A 21,864-nucleotide genomic window follows, 5' to 3' on the forward strand; every position below is an offset into this window, starting at 1 on the left:
AAACATAAAGTATACTTACAAGAATTGAACCATCTCAGCAGAGTTGATTCTAGAATTACTGAGAAATGTCATCAATATTATTTGTTGTGATACAAAACCACATTCAGTTTTTTGTCTACTGAGCAAAATCTGATATCAGTGACATTACTGTTTTAATTTTTTTTTTATTGAAGCGTAAGTGATTAGACATATTTGTGAAGTACAGAGTTGACTATCAGTATTCGTGTACAATACAGCAGCATGACTATTGATGGACGTAGTTTACCACATGAATGCTCTGAAATTTTAAGTATTCCAGAAATATTCAGTAGTCCCACCTGCGCCGATACATACATTATTGATCTAGTAAAACTTTTAACATGACAGAAGTCTATGTCCTCCTAAACTATATATTCGTGGTAGATAGCTCAATTAAGGCGCATACCAACTATCAGATAAAACATTTTTGGCATATTTAAGCCATCATGATGATTTCATTGTACTAAATACCTAACCAGTTGTTTGCTCCCCGCTTTGATTATAATTTTGACATTTGCCATCATTGACTACTCGTTTGTTTTTTTCTGATATGTTTTCACCAGGATAATGCTTTGTCCAGAATGATTGCATTGCCATCAAGAAACCTGATAAATGTCTTGATCCAAAACTTCCTAAATATCCAATAAATCAAATTCACGTAAAAATTTTGATACAGAAAGTTGCTTCCTTCTTACACTAAGGCTTTAAAAAAAAATTAAATGAGAGAACAACTGAGATGAGGAATAATACATTTTGTTTTCATTTCAGTAGTTTCATATTGAGATATACTATTTACATGTTTGTGCATTCATTTCAGTAAATATTTATTGAGTGTCTATTATGTGCCAAACACTAAACTAGATATCGAGCAAGTGGTGCTGAATTAAGAACAAAGTCTTTGTCCTGCAGAAGTTATCTTTTTATAGACAGGTATTATTTGCTTTGATAATTCTTCAAAGCAAACATGTAGCTTAAAATGATGGATACATTCTAAGAAGAAAAATAAATTACAGTAAAATAAAGAGGCATGATTTAGATTTATAGTTCAGGAAAAGCTTCACACAAATGCATAATTCTTACTCATGTTGATTTTAAATCATATTAATGTTTATATATACACGTGTATATAATATACATATATGCATATAGAAAAATGCATTTATATATGTATTTTATATATATATATATATATATATATATATATATATACACATTAGGGGTCTTCAAAAAGTTCATGGAGAGATTCATATTGTATTTTAATTCCATCTTTCCAACTTTTTGGAGACCCCTTGTGTGTGTGTGTGTGTGTGTGTGTGTGTGTGTATAATGCACATATATAATACATATGTACATAAACAAAGACCTTAACATAAATAGGAGTTAGACAAGCAAACTTAGGGAGAGGTGTCAGGAAAGAAGGATACAGAATACGCAAAGGGTCTAAGGTCAGAAAGAATTGAGAGAGAGCCAGCAGGAGGTAAGACTCAGATGAAGTAAGGGCCAGATTATGCAGAGCTTTATTGGCAAAATCAGAGATTTTATATTCTATACCAATACAATGGGAAGACTTTGAAGGGTCTTAAACAACATAGTGGAGCAGGTTCCTTCTATCTGCATCGTGAGAAATTGTTAAGGTATATATAGGTGGTAATTATGTAAGTGGGGAAAAAACAGGGTTGAGGCTATTATAACACTTCAGACAAAAGCTGCTGGTAACTTGGCCAACAGGGCTGACTTTTTATACTGAAAAAGTGAATAGAAGCAAGGAGTTTTTGAGAAAAGACAAGCTTTGGTTACTAATAAGGGGAAGGTGAAAGAAATGCTTCAGGCAAGAGTAACTGGATGGATGTTTGATGAAGCACACCGGAGGTGGAAAAGATTTGCAGGGACACCATGAGAAGTTCAGTGCATACATGTCTGATTTGAGATGGCTGTGAGCCATCTAGTGGAGATGTCATGGAGGAAATTAAATGTGTGAATCTGAAGTTCAAAAAAGAGGCTTGAGATTTACATGTAGGTTTCTCTGGTGTGCCAACAGATATTTAAAATCAGATAATGAATATTATTACCTAAATTGAGAGTATTGATTGAGGACAGGAGATCCACTATCAAGTATAAAGAAAACTAACATCTAGAATAAGGGTTCTCAATGTTTTGTGTGTTTAAAATTTCCCCGGCGTATGTGATATAACGTAGTCACAGTTCCATTCTCAGAAAATCAGATTTAGTAGTTCTGGAATAGAACTCAGAAATATGCATTTAAAAAATATTCATTATAATTCTATGGTAGTAGTTTCATAGCCCAGCTTGAGAAAAGAAAAAAAAAAAAAGGGCAGAAAAGGGCATTGCATATTTCTGTGTGAAATTCCTTATATTAACAAAAACAAAAACTAGGAAAGAAGTGACAAAAATGATCCTGGAGAAACAAGCAGGGATACTGTTGGGTTTTGTAGGCTATAAGAAATGGGACTTTTTCTTTAGAGTCATAGGAAGGCATAAAAGGCTTGAGGCATAATTGATATACATTTTACAAAAATAACTGGTTGCAGAGCAAAGACTGGTTTTCATGAGAAAGGGTCCAGTTAATAGCTTCAGTTGTCTTGGTGAGAAAACATGTTAACTAGAAATAGGGTAGTGATGGTGGAGATGGAAAGAATATAGAATTGAAGAAAACGGAGGAAGAAAACGGTCAGGATTTAGTGATGTATATGATACAGAAAGAGTAAATTTAGGGCAATGTCAGGGTCAGCGTAACAAACCCAGGTTTTGGTTTGTGCAGGTGTATGGAAGATGGACCCGTCACAGCCATGAGAAATGCTGGAGAAGAGTCTGGCTTTGGGGATGATGAAGTGAGGTGGGAGGGCCATGAGTGATATTTCTAACATGATGGGCTTAAATGAGACACTAAAATGGAGCTATTAAATAAGCCTCACAGAGGAGACTGGTAGATGTATAAATGTGTAGACAGTAACTGAAGTATAAGGCCATCTATGGAGATGAAATAGCCGAAAAACCCCAGCAAGTCCTATTGTGCCAAGTCAAAAAGAACACTACCTCTCTAATGAGAAATGCCCATTTGTAAAGCTACACAACTATGCCAGTTGTCAGGCTCTTTTACCTGCCAGTAATCCTGCACCGACTGGGCCAAGTGTCAAGCTAGGGCTGGGTCTGGAGCTCACAGACCCCTCAAGCCCATTGTCCAGACTGGGTCACAAACCCTTCATGTGACAGGCTGGGTCACCAGACCCCACACATACCAGACTGGGTTCCCCAGACCCCTCACACGCAGGTCTATGAGCTAGGTAACTGGCAAACAGGTCTTTGGAAGTGGTAGGATCGAAAGCATAGCCACGTGATGCAGCGGCCACCCAAGGCAGTAGTAAGCCAAGGTGGTGGCTCCACGCAGGCACAAGAACTCCACCCACACACAACCTGCCCATAAAGAATGCTGCACCACCCCCAACCTGCCCCGAGGTGAGAGGGCCTGAAAATTGTTCTGTTTTCCCAACACCATTGTCTTAGATTTATTTATCTGGAAAACTGGAAAGAATTATAAAGGATCACCATAGAAAACCTGATCTTGAACCGTTTGTATGACAACAATTTAATTAACACTAGGAATTTAATCAGAATCAATCAGCTATTTTAAAATTTTTTTGTTTGTTTATGTCTTAAACTTATCTCCTGCCATTTTTTTTACTTTTAACTAATTTATTTATTTTTAATTGAAACATAATTGATTCTATATATCTGTGGTGTGCAGTGTTGAATATCAATACCTGTGTGCAATATGTGATCCTCAAATCAGGATAATTACTCTATTTATCATTACATAAGGCAATCATTTTTTGTGACCCTTCACCAATTTCTCATTAACCCCACTCTCTTTCCTCCTTTCCCATCTCTGGTGGCCTCAGTTCTGTTCCCTCCTTCCAGAAGTTCAAAGAATTAATGTGAATATTGCATCTTTCTTTTTCTTTTTTTTGTTTATTTTTATTTTTTTAGCTCCCACTTATGAGGACATGCTGTATTTCTCTTTCTGTGCCTGGATTAATTCACTTAACATAATTTTCTCTAAGTTCATCCATGTTGCTATGAATGGCAGAATTTCATTCCTTTTTACAGAAGAGTAGTATTCCATTGTGTATATATACCATATTTTCCTTATCTAGTCATCAGAAAATGGACATAGGTTCGTTCAAACTCTTGGCTATTACAAATAGAGCTGAGATAAACATGGAAGTGCTGGTATCCCTTCCACGTGATGATTTCCATTCCTTTGGGTATATACCCAGCAGTGGGATTGCTGGCTTGTATGGTAGTTCTACCTGTAGTTGTCTGAGGAGCCTCCATCCTGTTGTCCATAACAACTGCACTACTTTACAGTCCCACCAACAGCATTCTCATCAGCATTTGTTATTCTCTGTCTTTTTGGTAATGGCCAGTTTAACTGGCATGAAATAATATCTCAATGTGATTTTGATTTGCTTTTCCCTGATGCTTGGTGACATAAATTGCCATGGGAAAAGGTACAACGGTTAAAAAAAAAAAAAAAAAACTTTATTAAAATTATTTTTTACTTTTTCTCAATGTCTGTATATCTGAAGTGCAGAGCATTATAAACCAAGTCTATATTGACATCACAGATTACTGACAGACTTTCTAAGTATATACAGTAGGTCCTCCATATCTGCACCTGTGTATTCAACTAATTGTAGATCAAAATATTCAGGAGAAAAAAGCAATGAAAAATAACAATACAACAATAAGAACTAACACATTTTAAAAATACAGTATAGCAACTACTTACATAGCATTTACATTTTATTAGGTACTATAAGTAATCTTGAGATACTTTAAAGTATGCAGGAGGATGTACATTGGTAATATGTAAATGCTCTGCCGTTTTACATCAGGGACTTGAGATTTTCAGATTCTGGTAACTGTGGATGTTCCTGGACCCAATCCCCTGTGGATACCAGGAGACTACCATATTTCATTTTTATTACAGTTTGTCAACCCCTTAATGGCAGCACGTATGCCAGTTTATGTCCTCACTTTGAGCATATATCTATTTGTCCCAAGGCCTAGATTATTTGGTTCTTTGAATCTTTTGAAATACTTGGCTCAGTTCTGATTATTAATTTTTTTTTTAGTCTCTAGATAAAAACTATCAGAATTAAATGTGCTAAATAGAAAATGATGTGGACTTCTCTTTTGATTTAATTTTGTAAATTCAAAGAATCACAGCCAGATTGTCTCCTACTGCTAAAGAGAAAAGCTGATATGAGATGAAACAGTAGGAGACTTCTGAATAATAAAACGAAGACTTTAACTTGAGAAATCAGATAATGTTGTAATAAGCTCTGCTACAAAAGGGATAGCACATTTTATTGATATAAATACATTTTATTTATATTTTATTAACAGGCATTATGAATAATAAAGAATTATACTCTTTAAGAAAAATAGAAAAGACTTTCTTTGACTTTAGTTACTAATGAAAGGTGAATCTTTTATAGCATATACACACACACAAACACACACACACACTATTTTGGGCTGTTTGTGTCCTATAGGGTTAAAAAAAATACCGAGGAAATTATATTACTCAAGATATCAAGACAACAACAAAAGATATGACATTTTTCAGGATCTTAGGATCTTCACTCTCAATTAAATTTATCATTTAGAGTCTATAAAGAATAAGAAAATATCATAAGATTTTTTCTACCTCGTAGGAATTCTGAAAACATAAAGCCATGGATAAAAGAAAATAGTAACAAAAAGAAAGAAAAGTTGGAAGGAAAAAAGGAAAGGTAAGTAGGAAAAAAGAAAGGAATAAAGGAACCGTTGGAGAAAAAAGGGAAGGAGGGAGAAAGGAAAGGAGAGGGAGGGAGGGAGGGAAGAAGTGTTATCCAACAGAATGGAGTTTGTCCACCCACATGCAATCCAGCCAATAAATATGTACACCGAGATTTGCAGTAGCAAATGTTAGAATTTATTGTAAGGTGCCAACCAAGAGAGCAACCAGCTAATGCTGTACCTGAGCTCTCTGAAGGCTTAGAATCCTAAGCATTTATAGGGTAAACCTTGAGAGTAGGGGGTCTGGGGGTCGTGCTGAATTTTGATTGGCTTGCAGTGCAATCAGCATGGCTTGATTGATGTCTTCCTTGGCTTCTCATGGTCTGGATAGTACGTGCCTCCTAGAAAGGCTGCATCTCCAGGATGTCTAGAAACAGCTCCACACATGTTAATAATGTCATTCTGCCCTGTAACCAAGGTTCAGAACATCAAAGAACCAGGGGAAAAGAGGAAACTCAGAGAAATGCATGCTAAGCTAGCCTTTATGCTTATCTTGTATTCTGCTAGACCAACATACTCCTATTTCTGGGGATTCAGCCGCAAGTCTGCCTTGCAAACTTCCTCCAAGGCTGAGACTGGCTCCATCTCTAAGGGAAAACGATCGGAGGATTGATTATGGGGATTCTGCTGTTACAGAAGGAGGACGGATAGAGTGAAGGAGGAAGGAAAAATGAGAGAAAAAATGATGGAAGGAAGAGAGGGAGGGAGGGAAGAAAGAAGGATAAAGGGTGGGAAGATTCAGTAGATTTTTTTAATGCATAGTGTTTTCTAGATTTACTTATTGATTTGTCTGGTACTAGATGCTTTCACCTGCGTTATACAAATTGCATTCCTTTTTAAAATGTAAATAGAGTTGGGAGGAAAGAAAAATACCAGACAGTCTACAGAATTCCTCACGCTTCTGATGTACCTGTTTAAGTCTGTTAGAGTCCTGTTTATCTTCAGAAGTCCCTTAGGGCTCATTATTATAGTATCATTCCTACCAGACCTCCCCTCTCTGCAGAAAAATAAAAATAGCTTTTTTTTTTTTTTTTTTTACAATAGTGATTTTAGAAAAGGCTAGAAAACGTTAAGGAAATGCCCTACTGTCCCAGATAAATTTCGACGAAACTGCGTCCCAAGATGTTTGTTTCCTATAGCGAACCTTTATGGAATGTGGTGCAGGTCAATCCATAGAATTAATCTTTATGTGTTTTGTCTCTTAAATAATGTCTTTATTAAAACAATATCTACCCATTGCCTACTAGTTGCTAGGTTTTGAGATAGGCTTTTGGAGGTAGGAATGGGTGGGCAGAGCATAAAATATTAAATGACAGCTTTTTACCTTTACTTGAGAAGTAAGAAATGACAGCTAGAGGATAATGATTCAAGGAAGTAGAGAGAAGATCCTAAGTGAGTATTTTCTATTATTTATAGGACTGAAATCACTATGGTTGAAATTTTCTTGAAAGATGTCTTCTTGAAAGACAAGTTAAGATCTTTGCAGTCTGGATAAGCAGTGATATTCAGATAAATATTATGGCTTTATGATTAAGGGACGGTACATGCACAATTTTTAAATTAAGCCTCCTAAAATACTGACAGGTGGATTTATCCATGAATGTAAAATGACAATGTATAAGTGAAACTCTTTTAATGTTATAGTTATCATAAATATAAAAAATAAAAACAAAATAGTGCAAAGGATACTTTTGGACTGGATAATATAAGAACTCGGTAGAATATTGCTTTAGAGAAAGAGAGAATCTTTTATGCAAAGACATTGAAAAGCTTTGGAGAGTGTCAATGGGTATTCATATAACAACTTTAGAAAAGACGACTACAGGAGAGTCTCTATTCCCTAAGTCCGTTTAAGTAAATGACAGAGGAATTCTTTTGTATACCAAAAGAAAGGGCATTTTAGTGTCTTCAGACATGTAGGAAATAAAGGTTATCTCAAAGTGACTGAAGAAATTAGCCCGAAGCAAAGGAAAAATAAAAGTCAACTACTGTCCTGCTTTTACCTTTTAAAGGCAAAAAATCTTGCAATCTGTTCTCTTCCTCAATCTCTCTCCTCCTTTCTTCCTTCTCATTTTCTCTTTTATTCTTTTTATTTTTCCTTTAGGAATATTATTTAATAATGCAAATAAATAACATATAATAACATATTTAAAATGTGTTATCAAGATAAATGCATGTAAATGACAGAAAGAAAAGAAAAAAGAGAGAGTGCAATACAGCATCAATAGCAGAGGTATTAGTTTTAGGCAAACCTGAATGCAAATTCTGATTCACCTGCTTTCTGCTCATGGGACTTCAGGCTAGCTAACTAATCTCTCTGAGTTTTGTATTCAACATCTGTAAAATAGAAATAATAAACCTCTCACATGGGAATGTTTAGGCCTTGTAAGAGGCCTAATGCCCTTCTGGGCTAGTATGGTAACACATAAATCTAATTCTCATTCTTACTCCCCCCCCCCCCCAGAAATCAATAAATATTTCATATTTTGTTTATTTTTTATAAGAAAAGTAGATACTTGTGAAATTTTGCGATAGATTAGATACAGGTGAAGCTTTGTATTGTTTAACCCACTGGAATCAAAAGAGAATACTTTACCATGGATTATACAAGTTAACACAAGTTAAATGATTTAAATGTGTATGAGTTATACTGTAATCAATGATACTAATTTCTGAGACTCTTCATTTTTTATTGCAGAAAATAATGGAACCATACAGCTACTCTGAAATGTGTACAAAAGCACCTTAACTAAACCCAACACATCTTAGATTTTAGGAAAATAATGTGAATACTTTAGGAAAGCAAGTTCAATTTTTCAAAAAGAGTTTAGCCCAAGGTACTCCTAAATTTAAAAATTACACCTATGTTATTTCATGACTTCACTCTGAGTAAAAATTAAACCAAAGGTAATATTTTTCAACTTCAAATAAAAACTATTGAATAGTCTTGTGGACAATGGGCAGATTGGAGTGGTGAGTTCCCAGTACTAACTTTCATATGATAAACTCTCTATTCTTGTTGACATTTAGTTTATATGTCTTATGGAATTTCAACATTAATAAACAATATGAAGTGCCAATATCCCTAGAGCTCTGCAGTCACTGGTATATTTTGTATTCAGGACTATAGTCAGACCAGAAAGAACTGGAGAAGACAATCAAGCATAAAGGAATATTTTAAAAAGGAAGGCACGCTAATGTTTGCTTATATCTATTCACTGTATGCAGGCAACCAAAAATAGATAAATAAAACAGTAACATTTTCAAGTTGAACTATATCTTACAGAAAACAATATTAAATGGCAAGTAATGCTGTAGGTTTGCTGTTCTTCATCTGGGTTCAGATGTCCGTGAACTGGATAAATGAAACTTTTTTTTTTTCTTTTTTTGCAGGCTGCCAATTTTATTATTTATTTATTTATTTATTTTCCCTCTCCTCCCCTCTACCCCGATCAACATCATATCTGTTCACTTAGCTTAACAAGTTCAAGGAATTTGTGATTGTTGTGTCTTCTTTCCCCACCCTCACTTATTTGTTTGTATATTTATGTATTTATTTTTATTAGCTCCCACATATAAGTGAGAACATGTGGTATTTCTCTTTCTTTCTGGTCCTGGCCTATTTTACTTTATGCAATTTTCTCTAAGTCCATCAATGTTGCTGTAAATAGCAGTATTTCATTCTTTTTTACAGCAAAGTAGTATTCCATTGTGTAGATATACCACATTTTCCTTATCCACTTATCTGATGATGGCCATTTAGGGTGGTTCCAGCTCTTGGCTATTGTAAATAGAGCTGCAATAAACATGGGGGTGAGGGAATCCATTTGACATGATGATTTCCATTCCTTTGGGTATATACCCAGCAGTGGGATAGCTGAGTCATATCATAGATCTATCTGTTGCTGTTTGAGGAACCTCCATACCATTTTCCATAAAGGCTGCACCATTTTTCAGTGCCACCAAAAGTGTAGGAGGATTCCTTTTTCTCTTTAAACAAATTCAATTACAAAATTTAAGAATCTTATGCTATTAGAAATAATACCTTAAGTTCTAAGGTATTGCATATCTTTCTAAACAACTAAAACCTGATTCTACAGCTAAAAATCAGCATGAGAATAAAAACCAAATGAGGCTGAATAAAGACATGTCAGAATAATATTGTTTTTCAGAGTCTTTATTTTATTGTGGTAATGTACATGGAAGTGCTCTGTAACATGAACAGTAATGTTATGATATTAACCACCACTTAGTCTGTCTTTTTTCTTTTTCATACCCTTTTTCCTGCATTTTTCTCTTTTTCTTCTTCTTTCTCCCTTTTCTTACTCATTCAGCACTTACTGAACCCCCACCAACATTCAGGCAGAACGCAGGAGAGATTTATTTGAGCCTTTAGAGATTTATCTGGTCATTGTACACATTTTCTATTACTGGAGAGCTTCTTTTAGGAAGTTATGAGCCTTAACATAAAATAATACTGATAAATTGAATTTAATCAAAACCTTATTCTCTAACTTGACTCTGTGTTTTTTTGATATTTCTAAAAATAAATTGCACCATTACAGGGCAGGTATTTGCCAATTTAGAAGATATTGCAGGTACATTATGATCTGAACACATGTCTATGTAAACAATTCATGAAAATGAAAGTCTGTGTTGTTCAAATGACTGATTTGAACTGAACTGTTACCGCTCAATGAATGTATCTCACTCGTTTGACAATCTATGCCTTTCTCAAACTGGAGGAATATACTAGTGGTAATCATTTATGGGTTAGTTACTATGTTTCTTTTTCACTTAAGTACCTTCAAATTCACCAGAAACTGGATAATCTAAGCAGGTGGCCACAGAAACTCAGCATTTTCTCTTCATTCTTCCTGACTTCTCCTTCCTTCTTCCTCAAGTAGCTGCTGCCATACTCTGTTCCTTGTTCCTAGACTGTAACAGGACAGGTCCAGATGGCACAGAGTGGGAAAGGGGATGGAGGGAGAAGAATAAACTGCAGAGCTGCTGCTTTTCCAATGTCCCACACCTGGCTCATTTCTCCAGGCATCTCAAAATATCCGTCCCACAGACCATTGTATTAGTCCCTTTCTGTTGCTTATAACAAAATACCTGGAACTGGGTGATTTATAAGAAAATGAAATTTATTTGCTTATAGTTTCTGAGGCTGGGAAGTCCAAAGTCCATCTAGTGGTGGCAAAAGTGACCCAGGGGTCTCACACTGAAAGATGAAGGAAGCATAGCGAGCAGAGAGACTTTCCTCTCTCCTCTTTTAAAGCCCTCAGAACCACGCCCCGACCACCATTATTAATCCATTCACTATGGCATAGTCCTACAGTCTAATTACGTCTTCAGTGCTCCACCTTTCAATTACCATAATAGGATTTCCCACCCTCTTAACAGTCACAGTGGGGGCCAAGTTTCTAATACATAAACTTGGGGGACACAATTCAAGCTTCAGTGAGTTTTGGGGGGATGTAATTCAATCCACTACAACCATGTTTTGTTAGTCTCCTTAAAATCATCACCTCAGCCTCACAAAACAACTGAGCGTGGGCTGTGAAGACTCTGAATCTTGATTTACTCTTAAGATGTTACACTTTTGTTTGAATCATTCCTCCTCCTCCTGAAGCATTTATAAATCAACATATTTGCCAACGTCTTAAACCATGGGCTAAAATGGTTTAGGGGCTACGTTTTGTTGTTGTTGTTGTTATTATTGTTGTTATTTTATCTTTAAATAAATTACTGTTTTTAAGTTAAATATTGCTGACTTAAAACTTGTTTTTAACATTACTTCTTTTAAAACTTCCTTTGATGATAAGACTATTTTTAAAAATAAAGTTAAATCCAAAGCAACACTGGAAGATTTGGGAAACGGCAATGAGTTACAATACCACAAAATTAGAAGCAGTTGGAGCTGAGAAGGAAGTGGCTCAAGAATAGATAATCGGAACACCAAGGTCAAGGGTTCTGATCCAGTACTGGCCAGCTGCCAAAAGCAAACAAAAAAACACAAAAGACAAGAACAGCCAACTGGGCAAATGGAAGAGATTGTAGTCAGCTACACTGTTCTTGCCCAGTGCCACATCCCCCGGACATGACTGGCTACAGTCAGGAGATAGACTCTCTCCAGTGGGATTTCTGTAGTAAGACACTTCTGAGTTGCCCTGTATGAAAAGGGTGTCCCAAGAGGCCAGAAAACCTATGATGACAACAAGGAATGGGAAAGTATCTGTGCACCCTTTGATGTGGAAGATCTCCACACCAAAACCTCGAATCAATATGAGAAGGTATCAGCTCAATAAAAGTATAGGGGTAGAGGATATGAATAAGAACTTTACCAAAAAGTAGCCAATATGAATAAGTAAAGAAGGTTAGTCTAACAGTTAAGCAGGGACATAGAACTGCTATTACTAATAATAATAATCTGTAGTTTAAATTTACATATAGAGTTTATTAGTGCATCGCACAGGACTAAGCAAATGTTATGCATAAACTCATTTAATTATGGCAACATCATAGGTATTATTATCCCCATTTTACAAAAACAGTAAATGAGATTTTTAAAATTATAGTAATTTCACCAACTTCTTACTGCAAATGCATGAAAGACCTGCACTTTGAGCCATGGTTTGGCCTGACTCCAGCATGTTTGCTTTTAATGACCAACGTCTAGTTTTAAATTTCCAATTTGAACAATAATAGAAGTATTTTTATTTGTTGGATCATCAAATACTTAAATGATTGATAATGTCAATGTTAGGCTGGTTGAGTATAATTTGATTAAACATTTTCAATTGATAATGTCAACAATTTAGTGTAACATAAATGTGCATCAAAAGACAAAAGATTAATTAAATTACTGGTCATTACATATAGTGAAATACTATTCAGTATTTAAAAATTTGAGGCACATTTCTATCTACTGATATGAAAATATATCCAGGATATAATATGAGGTGAAAAAGCATGTTGCATTATATGTAGTAAGATCATATTTTCAATTATATATATGAGTGTACTGCATATGTGTGCAAATATTTGTGATATATATAATGTGTATGTATCACTGTTGCTTTGCCTCCCACAGATTTGTCACCCCTTTTCCCCTGGGTAATGGAGCTGCCAAAGATTACTCAAAGCCCATCTCTTCTGAGCAGTGAGAAACCCTGAAAAGGGGTTAAACTCCCAGAACCCTCAAGATATAGGCATTCCTTCCATTTGGGAAATTAACCACGAATTGGGGTTCTCTTCCTGCATTTATTCTCCAGACCAGGAAGTTACAGCAAGAGAACATAGGTGGGGTTTTTTGCTAAGTACAGTTTAACAAGTTTAACAATAGAAGTTCAACAATTGAATGTTAACACCGTAACATTCAATAAGGTGACATTTTATAATGCAATATGCAACAAAAGCTTGATTTTAGCAAACATTCTCTTCTTAGAGCGATTTCCCAGTATCTTTACACATCAATCAGTAACCTATCTGTCTTTGAGCCAGCTACCTTGCTGTTTTACAATTCTTTATCTTAGAACAGAAACTATCTAGCCTGGGGAAAATTTCCTGTCCTTTGCAAAGTCAATATTTGAAGCTGCAAGGCTTTGGAAAACCAGGCCCTGTGAAATACATTTGCTTTATGCATACTCTACATACCATATCAAACTTTTCACAGTGTCATTTTAAAAGGAGGAAAGTCTTAAAAGGTATTAAAGAGGTATTGTATTTATTTGTCTTTTACTAATGAATCTATTTTCTTTTTTAACAACAATACAAAAAACCTGTATTTATTCTTTTTGTAACATGAGAGAAAAAGAAGGAATTCAAAATGGATTTACCTAAACACAGCAAGTCTTAATTTCTATGTCCAAAGGAAAATTCAGTTTGTAGTAAGACTCCCTGGAATAATTAAACCATATGAACAAAACTGCAGATGATCAAAATGTAAACAGCAATTTATTTTTATTTTTATTATTCTTATTGTGTGTTAATATCCTCTGGGATTTTCAATAATGATATATAAAAATAGTCTAAAATTTAGTCATTGTTCTTACTTCTTATAAAAATGTACTATATTCTGTTGGCTTCAGAAGTAATATAAAGCGAGTGATTTTAATAGCAGTTACCCTAGATGACAACCACTAGCATTTTATAGCCATTCATTTCTTTGACCTTCTAGATTTTTTAACCATGGATATTGCTTAGATGAGATTACAAGTTTGAAATGTGGTTAATACTTGATCCAATTGCAGTGAAGTAAAGCTATATCATATACAAGAATTTGCCATCTGTAGCAAAATCTTCATTGGTATTAGCACAATAGGATACTGCATTAGTCTGCTGTGGCTGCCATAACAAGATACCACAGACTGGGTGGCTTAAACAACAAAAATTTATTTTCTCATAGTTCTGCAGGCTGGAAGTCTTAGATCAAGCTGTCAGCAGGGTTGGCTTCTGCTGAGGCTTCTCTTCCTGGCTTGCAGACAGCCAGCTTCTGACTCTATATTCACATGGCCTTTTCTTTGTGCCTGTAAAGAAAGAGAGATAATTGGTATCTCTTCTTATTCTTGTGATGACACCAGTCCTATCAGATTAGGGCCTGTCAAGCTAGGGCTAATGTTGGAATCCTGCCGACTGACACAATTGTTGTGCTCTTTTACCTACCTGTAATCCGGCTGGCTGGGCCAATTGCCAAACGAGGGCTGGGTATGGAGCTCACAGACCCCTTAAGCCCATTCACAGACTGGGTCACAAACCCTTCACATGCCAGGCTGGGTCACCAGACCTATCACACACCAGGCTGGGTCACCAGACCTCTCACATGCAGGTCTATGAGCTAGGTAACTGGCAAAAAGGTCCTTGGAAGCCATAGGTTGGAGAGCATGTCCGTGCGCAGCAGATGCCCAAAGCAGTAGACACCAGCCAGGTGTTGGCACGGTGCATGTGCACTAACTCCACCTGCACACAACCTATTTACTAAGAATGTGCCATACCACCCCCAACTGGACCTAAGGGAGGGGGCCTGATTAAATTATTCTATTTTCCCAACAGGGCCCCACCCTCATTTAATCTTATTACTTCCTCACAAGCCCTGTCTTCAAATACGGACACATTTGGAGTTAGAGCTTCAGCATACAAATTTGCTGGGACACACCCATTCAGTCCATAACACAGGCCCCATACAAATTGGAAGATGCAATCAGAAAATCGCAAGGTTAAGGGTTAACAATGTCTTGGCTCCAGCCCTGCTGACACTCCTGACTTTGAAGAAGCATAACCACAAAGGTCAGTATTATTGCTGTGGCTCTGCTTCAGATTTGGATCTACCTTCTTGTCTTCCAATTCAAAATGGGAAAAAAGATCAAAAATATTTCAAGATATAGTACACTGAAAGGTACATTTCTTTTAGACAATGCAGTTCCTTGATTTTTCTTCTTTCTCCACTCTCCTAAGTAAATTTAAACTCTTGGATCCAATGAAATTACTGTTCTTAGATATTTCATACAAAAATGACTCTAAAAATGTGCCCAAAGTATTGAATTTAAAGGGCCAACATATAATTTTATATTTATTTATTAACTTGTTTTTAAAAAAGTGGAGTGTTTAACTAAATTCAAGTAATTTTATTTTCTTTCATTTTGTTTTTTAATTTGCTTTCTAGATTGGTTGGTTAACCACTGCATGTGTGCAGACATGAAAGACAGAAGAGATTGAAAAGGGTGAAATAAAAACCATTTTGGGTGCCCTGGAATTTTCCCAGAGACTCTAAAGAATTTGAATGTGAGAGAGGAAAATTGTGTTTGTGTTGCTTGGAAGTATCTGAAGTAGGAAATTGAAGGGAAATGCTCATAAGTCATTCTCTGTCTTTTCTCACTTTGTGATGACAAAAGAAAACTTTTTAAAAAATACCTCCTGGAGAAGAGACTCTTCTCCTCATTACTCTAGCAAGAGATATCATTTTCTCAGTGGTAACTACAAGAGTGGGACCATGGAGCTAGCTCCCACTTCTCATTATATTTTAGCCTAATGGGAAGGCAGATAATTTCAGCCTTGCTGCTAGGTGATTGTAAATGTGCTTATTATCTGTGTCTCTTCTGAATTTGCAAGAGTACAGTATGTTCCATCATTTGTTTTGTTTGTCAGTAGAAAGAAAATATTTTTTGTGAACCCTGTTTATGCCAAATTCTAATGGAAGGAAAATGCCAGATCTTATTACAAAAACTTCCTTGTATCAAAGATTAAATAACGTATCCTGTAAATGAAAAAATTCATAAAACTTTAATAGCAGCTTATGTGAAGCACATTGGTATTTTCTTCAACTCCCGAATTATGAATGTATACAAGAGATCGATAACTATTTATGTTATTTGCCTAGTGATTTATCTACAAAATGAACATTTAAAGTATTACTTTCCTAAGCTTTCTGAATTCTAATAACCTTTTAGAATTCATATCACCTCTTACATTTTAATACAGAAGACATATTTAGTACTATAATATATTTGAAGTATTTCCTTCAGAACCTTCAGAACCTTCAATCATCATTTCTTTTGAACTAAGAGTATAAATCCAAGTTCTTAACTAGATCTGTGCCTTTCTAAACTTTGTAAAGAATTTCAGTCTTGCAGTCTGCTATGATCACTGCAACATCTCTAGCCCAGAGCATAGCACCAGGCATACAATAAATGTTTATTAAACAAATAAAAAAAAGGTCCTCATATTCTTTCTCCATTGCATTTATTCAGTGTTGACCAACACTAACATAAAACACTGGGGTAATTTTAAGTGAAGTGAAGTAAAACAATCTAGTGGTCACCAAATGCTAAAGAATAAACTAAAGTAAAGAAGGTCAAGATAAACTCTAAAAAAGATAAATCCTCAGGAAACTCAGTGACATGGACATATAAGTGGCCAACAGGCACATGAAAAAATGCTTGATATCACTAATCATTGAGAAAATGCAAATCAAAACCACATTAAATTATCATCTCACCCCAGTTAGACTGGCTATTAGCAAAAAGACAGAGAATAACAAATGCTGTTGAGTATGTGCAGAAAGGGGAACTCTTCTACACTGTTGGTGGGACTGTAAATTAGTACACCCTTTATGGAAAACAGTATGAAGGTTTCTCAAACAACTACAAATAGATCTACCATATAATTCAGCAATCCCACTGCTGGGTTTATACCCAAAGGAATGGAAATCATCATGTCAAAAAGATACCTGCACTCCCATGTTTATTGCAGCTCTATTTACAACAGCCTAGTTATATAACCAACCAAAATGCCCACTGATGGATGACTGGATAAGGAAAATGTGGTGTATATACACAATGGAATACTACTCGGCCATACAAAAAAAGAATAAAATTCTGCCATTTGGGGCAGCATGGATGAGCTTGGAGACATTTATAAGTAAAATAAGCCAGACAAATGTCCTTACTCATAAGTGGGAGCTAAAAAATGAGAGAGAGAGAGAGAGAGAGAGAGAGAGAGAGAGAGAGAGAGAGAGAGAGAGAGAGAGAGAGAGAGAGAGAGAGAGAGAGGAGGCAGAGAGGGAGGGAGGGAGGGAGGGAAAGAGGGAGAGAGACAGAAAAAGATCACAATAATACATTGAACTTTTAGAAGGAGAGAACAGAACTGTGCTTACTAGAGGTGAGAAAGGGAGAGGAGGAGGAGTGATTGTGAGAAACTGGTTAATGGACACAGAATGATTACATTTTGTAATGATGAATATGGTAATTATCCTGATTTGATCACCACGTATTGTACACAGGTATTGATAGTCAACTCTGTATCCCATAAATATGTGTATTCAACTATGTTTCAATTAAAAAAAAGAAAAAGAAAATATGTTTCAATCATTGTGCTTTTAAATAAAAATGCACTTCCACAAGCATATAGTCATAATTTTGGTTTCATAACAATGCAGTATTTCTAAATTTTTATTCAAAGCATTTTTTCTTGTTCTCTACCTGCTTTTTTCCAAAGGCATTTTTTCCCTTATTGAAAACTGAATTACAGCAAATGATCACACCTCTTCTTTTATGTTACAGAGACTGTGAATTATATTTTAGCAAGTTTATTTTAATCTACTTGGAATATATACACTATATATATTTGTATAGAGATACAGGGAGGCCATTCAGAATGAAAATCATGTCGTGTGGAAGCATGCCTCAGCTTTCTCTACAAACAACAAAGCCATTTCACTGCCTCGGCTCTGGACTCATCCATTTTTTGTCTACACTCATTTTTGGTTTATTGCTTTTTTTATCAGTTCATTCATCACCCAGTGGCTTGTTTTACATCTCAAAGTCTCAGTCAATTTATACAATTGAATTGAAGGACCAGAAATCTAAACAGTTTTGAATCTAATTACTTTCTTCATGTTTTGGCTGCAGAGGTTGAAATATTATAGTCCATCAAGGCATAAACCTTATGTATAAAATAGGAAGTGGTTATGAGCCTTAGTAGCTGAACAAGTGAGTTTTGACCCAAATTTATCCCAACATTAGTTTTTATCTGGTCTTCTGTAAGATTTCTAGAATTCAGAATTCTTAGTTTTCTCATAGCAGAGTAATTTGTGTTGGTCTACTTTGCATCCATTTGTTCTTTTTTCATTATTCCTATAAAGGAGACCATAAAGAAAATGCAGCATCTCAAAATGCCTACTCTTCTCCAGTGATGGGGAGGGAGGGCTCAGGGAAGCGAGTGGACCCAGCACCCTTCAAGCATAGGGACATGGCACAGGAATGTCAAAACAGGATGGCAGGGGCTACTCAATGTCTCTCTCCATTCTCAGTGGGACACAGCATTTTGGTGTAAGTGTTGCTGAGCTGCGTCACAGCTTACTCAAAGCCTTCTGTGAGGACATGGTGATGGAATATATGGATTGCTTGAGTTCTGGTTAGTAGCAAGAAACCCGACAGCTCACATTTGATGGAAGGACCTCCCACCATGAGAAACCTCTCAGAGAGCCAGGCCTCTGGCCAACAAAGGCAAACCACAGGGTGCCTGTGCCAGCAGCTGCAGCAGTCACCTCATTAGCTAGACAAGAAGGTATCCTCACTGTCATTGATGAGGTGGTGACAGGCAGGCAGAGTACTGCTGGAATAAACATCAATTAATGAGACAGTTTCAAGAAACCACTTGAAAAAATGATGTTTTGTTTGTATAGTGTGAGGAAGAAGCTATAGGTACTTCTGACAGAATGTCATTTTATTGCAAATTTGGATGTGAGTGAAATAAAATCAATTATTAACTTTATGCCAGTGAACAGACAGATATAAAAGTGCTTGCAGGCTTCTCCAGAAACTTGCTCCTCCTTTACCTAAAACTAAGGAAGCTGAAATTTATTCACATATATAGGGCTGCGTACCTGACAATAAAACAGTGTATATGCTCCCTAACTTATCCATTAAGTTTTACATTTGTATAAGAAAAAAATGCAAAATGTCTTATAAATCCTAGAAGCCCAGAAAAAAAAACTCTCATATTATGGGAGAGTTTAAAACAAAATTTCTCTCAATCACTTCCTTGACAGTATCTAGTCCTTCAGTTGGTCAACAAAAGAAACCCACAGAGGCCAAAAAAGCAGTAAAACCACAGTGTTTAATGCACGATTACAGTTTACTCACAGTATACACACGATAAATGCTTCTCTATAATTTAGTCAGGGTCTCCCAGAGAAACAGATCCAGGACTTAAGTATGTATTACTATTACAGGATGTGGGGAAAATAGAATAACTTAGTCAGGCTCCCTCAGCTCAGGTCTGGCTGGGGGGTCAAGCAGCACATTTCCTGTCAACAAGTTGTGTCTGGGTGGAGTTAGTGCACATGTGCGCCAATGTATCTTTTTAGTTTTGTAGCTATTGTGTGTTCTGCAGTTTGTGAAGTAGGCTATTGGTAGAGAGCTGACATCTAAGCATCTAAAAATAGAGCATTTTTACTCTGGGGGCAGCTGGTCAGTTTCGGTTTTACTTTGGACCTTGAAAGTAGCAGTTGAGTTTCTGAGTTTCTCCTTTGTACTGCTTAGCTCCTAGATGTGTGAGTATTGAATAAAGACTATTCCTTCTTCAACAAAGGCTCTGAGGAACTTTTTGCCAGTTACCTAACTCATAGACCTGCGTGTGAAGGGTTTGTGAATGGGCTTGAGGTATACGTGAGCACTAGACCCAAGCCCTAGCTCTACACAGGATGTAAGTATATATTACTATTTGGACATACAATTGTATGTCCAAAATCAGTAAGGTAGGTGCTCAGGAAGGGAAGCTAATGAGCAGGTTGGAACCCCATGAACCCCAGCAGAGGCTTCAAGTCCAAAAGCCATCAGAGACGGAAGAACACAAGCAGGTTGGAACCCAATGGGCATGAGGTGAGGAAAAGCCCAAACCCACTTGTAAAGGTTAACTCCATTTTGAGTAATCAGTCAACTGATTAGGTACTTTAATCAATTCTGCAAAATCCCTTCACAGCAGCACTTAGATTTCTGTTTGATTGAATAATTTGAAACTATAGTTTTGCTTAACTAAATTGACCATTAGAAAGCTATCACTGCAAGGATAGTCTCACATTCTCATTCTTGGGAGTCCATCTGGTTGTAAATACAGAGATAATTTTTTTTTTTTAAATTTCTACCATAAAAGGTGTTGACAACACTTCCCACCAATTCCTGTGTAGAGGCTATATTGGAGTCACTGCATAAAGCTGTTGGAACAGGCTTGGGGACACATTCAGATGTAGGTTGAGAACAAATAAGCTTGAAACTTTCAAATGTATATTCTGGTTAATTTGGTCTCTGATGAACAGCAGATCATCAAAAATGGCTACAGAAAAAAATGCCAAGCTTTGGCTCAAAGATCCTTGTCTGCCAAGAAACTCAGAACACAAGGGAGCACAATTCTCTGGCTTCTATACCCACCCCTTAGGCTCACTCTGGGTGGGGACTGAAGAGATGCTCCAGGCAGGCAGGAGGCCAGACTGGAATTCCACAACACACAGACAGTGATGAACATTATGCAAAAACCTAAATAGGATTTTTATACAAGGGTTGGGCTCTCTTCTCACCACTAATTTTGTTCTGTTTTGTTTTATGAGAGGAGAGGGTTTACTTTCCTCTTTTCTTTTTTTTCCTTTCTTTTAAAAATTGTACAAACTGAAGTCAAGCATACTTTCAATTAAGTCTCTCACATGGAAAGAGTAGGCCAACAGAAATTGCCAGAACCCTTTTTTCCCTTTTCAGGTAGGAGGGAGGGATTCCAAGGTTTGGGGCTAGAAAAATGAAAAGTAAAAATTAAACTAAATGCAAGAAAGTGGGAAAGTACTGCAAGGGCAAAGGAAAAAAGTTAACCACACATTTATTTATTTATTTATTTATTTTTAAACTTATAAGGTAAATACAAATCAAGGTTTTGGATACATTTGGATAGAAAAAGCAACACCAATCTCTCCAAATAGATTAAAAAATTTTTCTTAATTATAGAAAATGGAACTAGAGCATCTCAAATTTTTAACATTTTCTTTACATTTTATCTAGACACCATTTGACTATAAACTTTGTAGAAAGTTAATATCCACCACAGCAAACTTTAAACAGTGGCATCTGTCCATTTTCCATAGAGACCTGCTTTGTGAAGTGCAAGATACACTGCTCTGAGTCTCTGAAAACACTTGCCAGGGACAATTGTGCAGATTTTAAGCCACAGTTAGCTTTTCTCCATTTTTTAAAACACCTTGAGGTTCTTACACAGATTTTTATGAACAGTGGAATATTCTTCAGATATATCAGCCAGAATAGGGGCTGGGTGGACTGTTGTGGAAGGTTGTTGAGCAGTGTACAAGAGACTGGATTACTTGGTCAGTCTGAGTAGCTGGCATTCAATTTTAAGCATTAATTATTAATAGACTTGTCCTTTTCATCAATGTTAGCCTGATTCATCTTCATTTTAAATGTGTCCTTGGATGGTTCAAAGGGA

The sequence above is a fragment of the Cynocephalus volans genome, chromosome 13 (genome assembly GCF_027409185.1).
Source record: "Cynocephalus volans isolate mCynVol1 chromosome 13, mCynVol1.pri, whole genome shotgun sequence".
Lineage (NCBI taxonomy): Eukaryota > Metazoa > Chordata > Mammalia > Dermoptera > Cynocephalidae > Cynocephalus > Cynocephalus volans.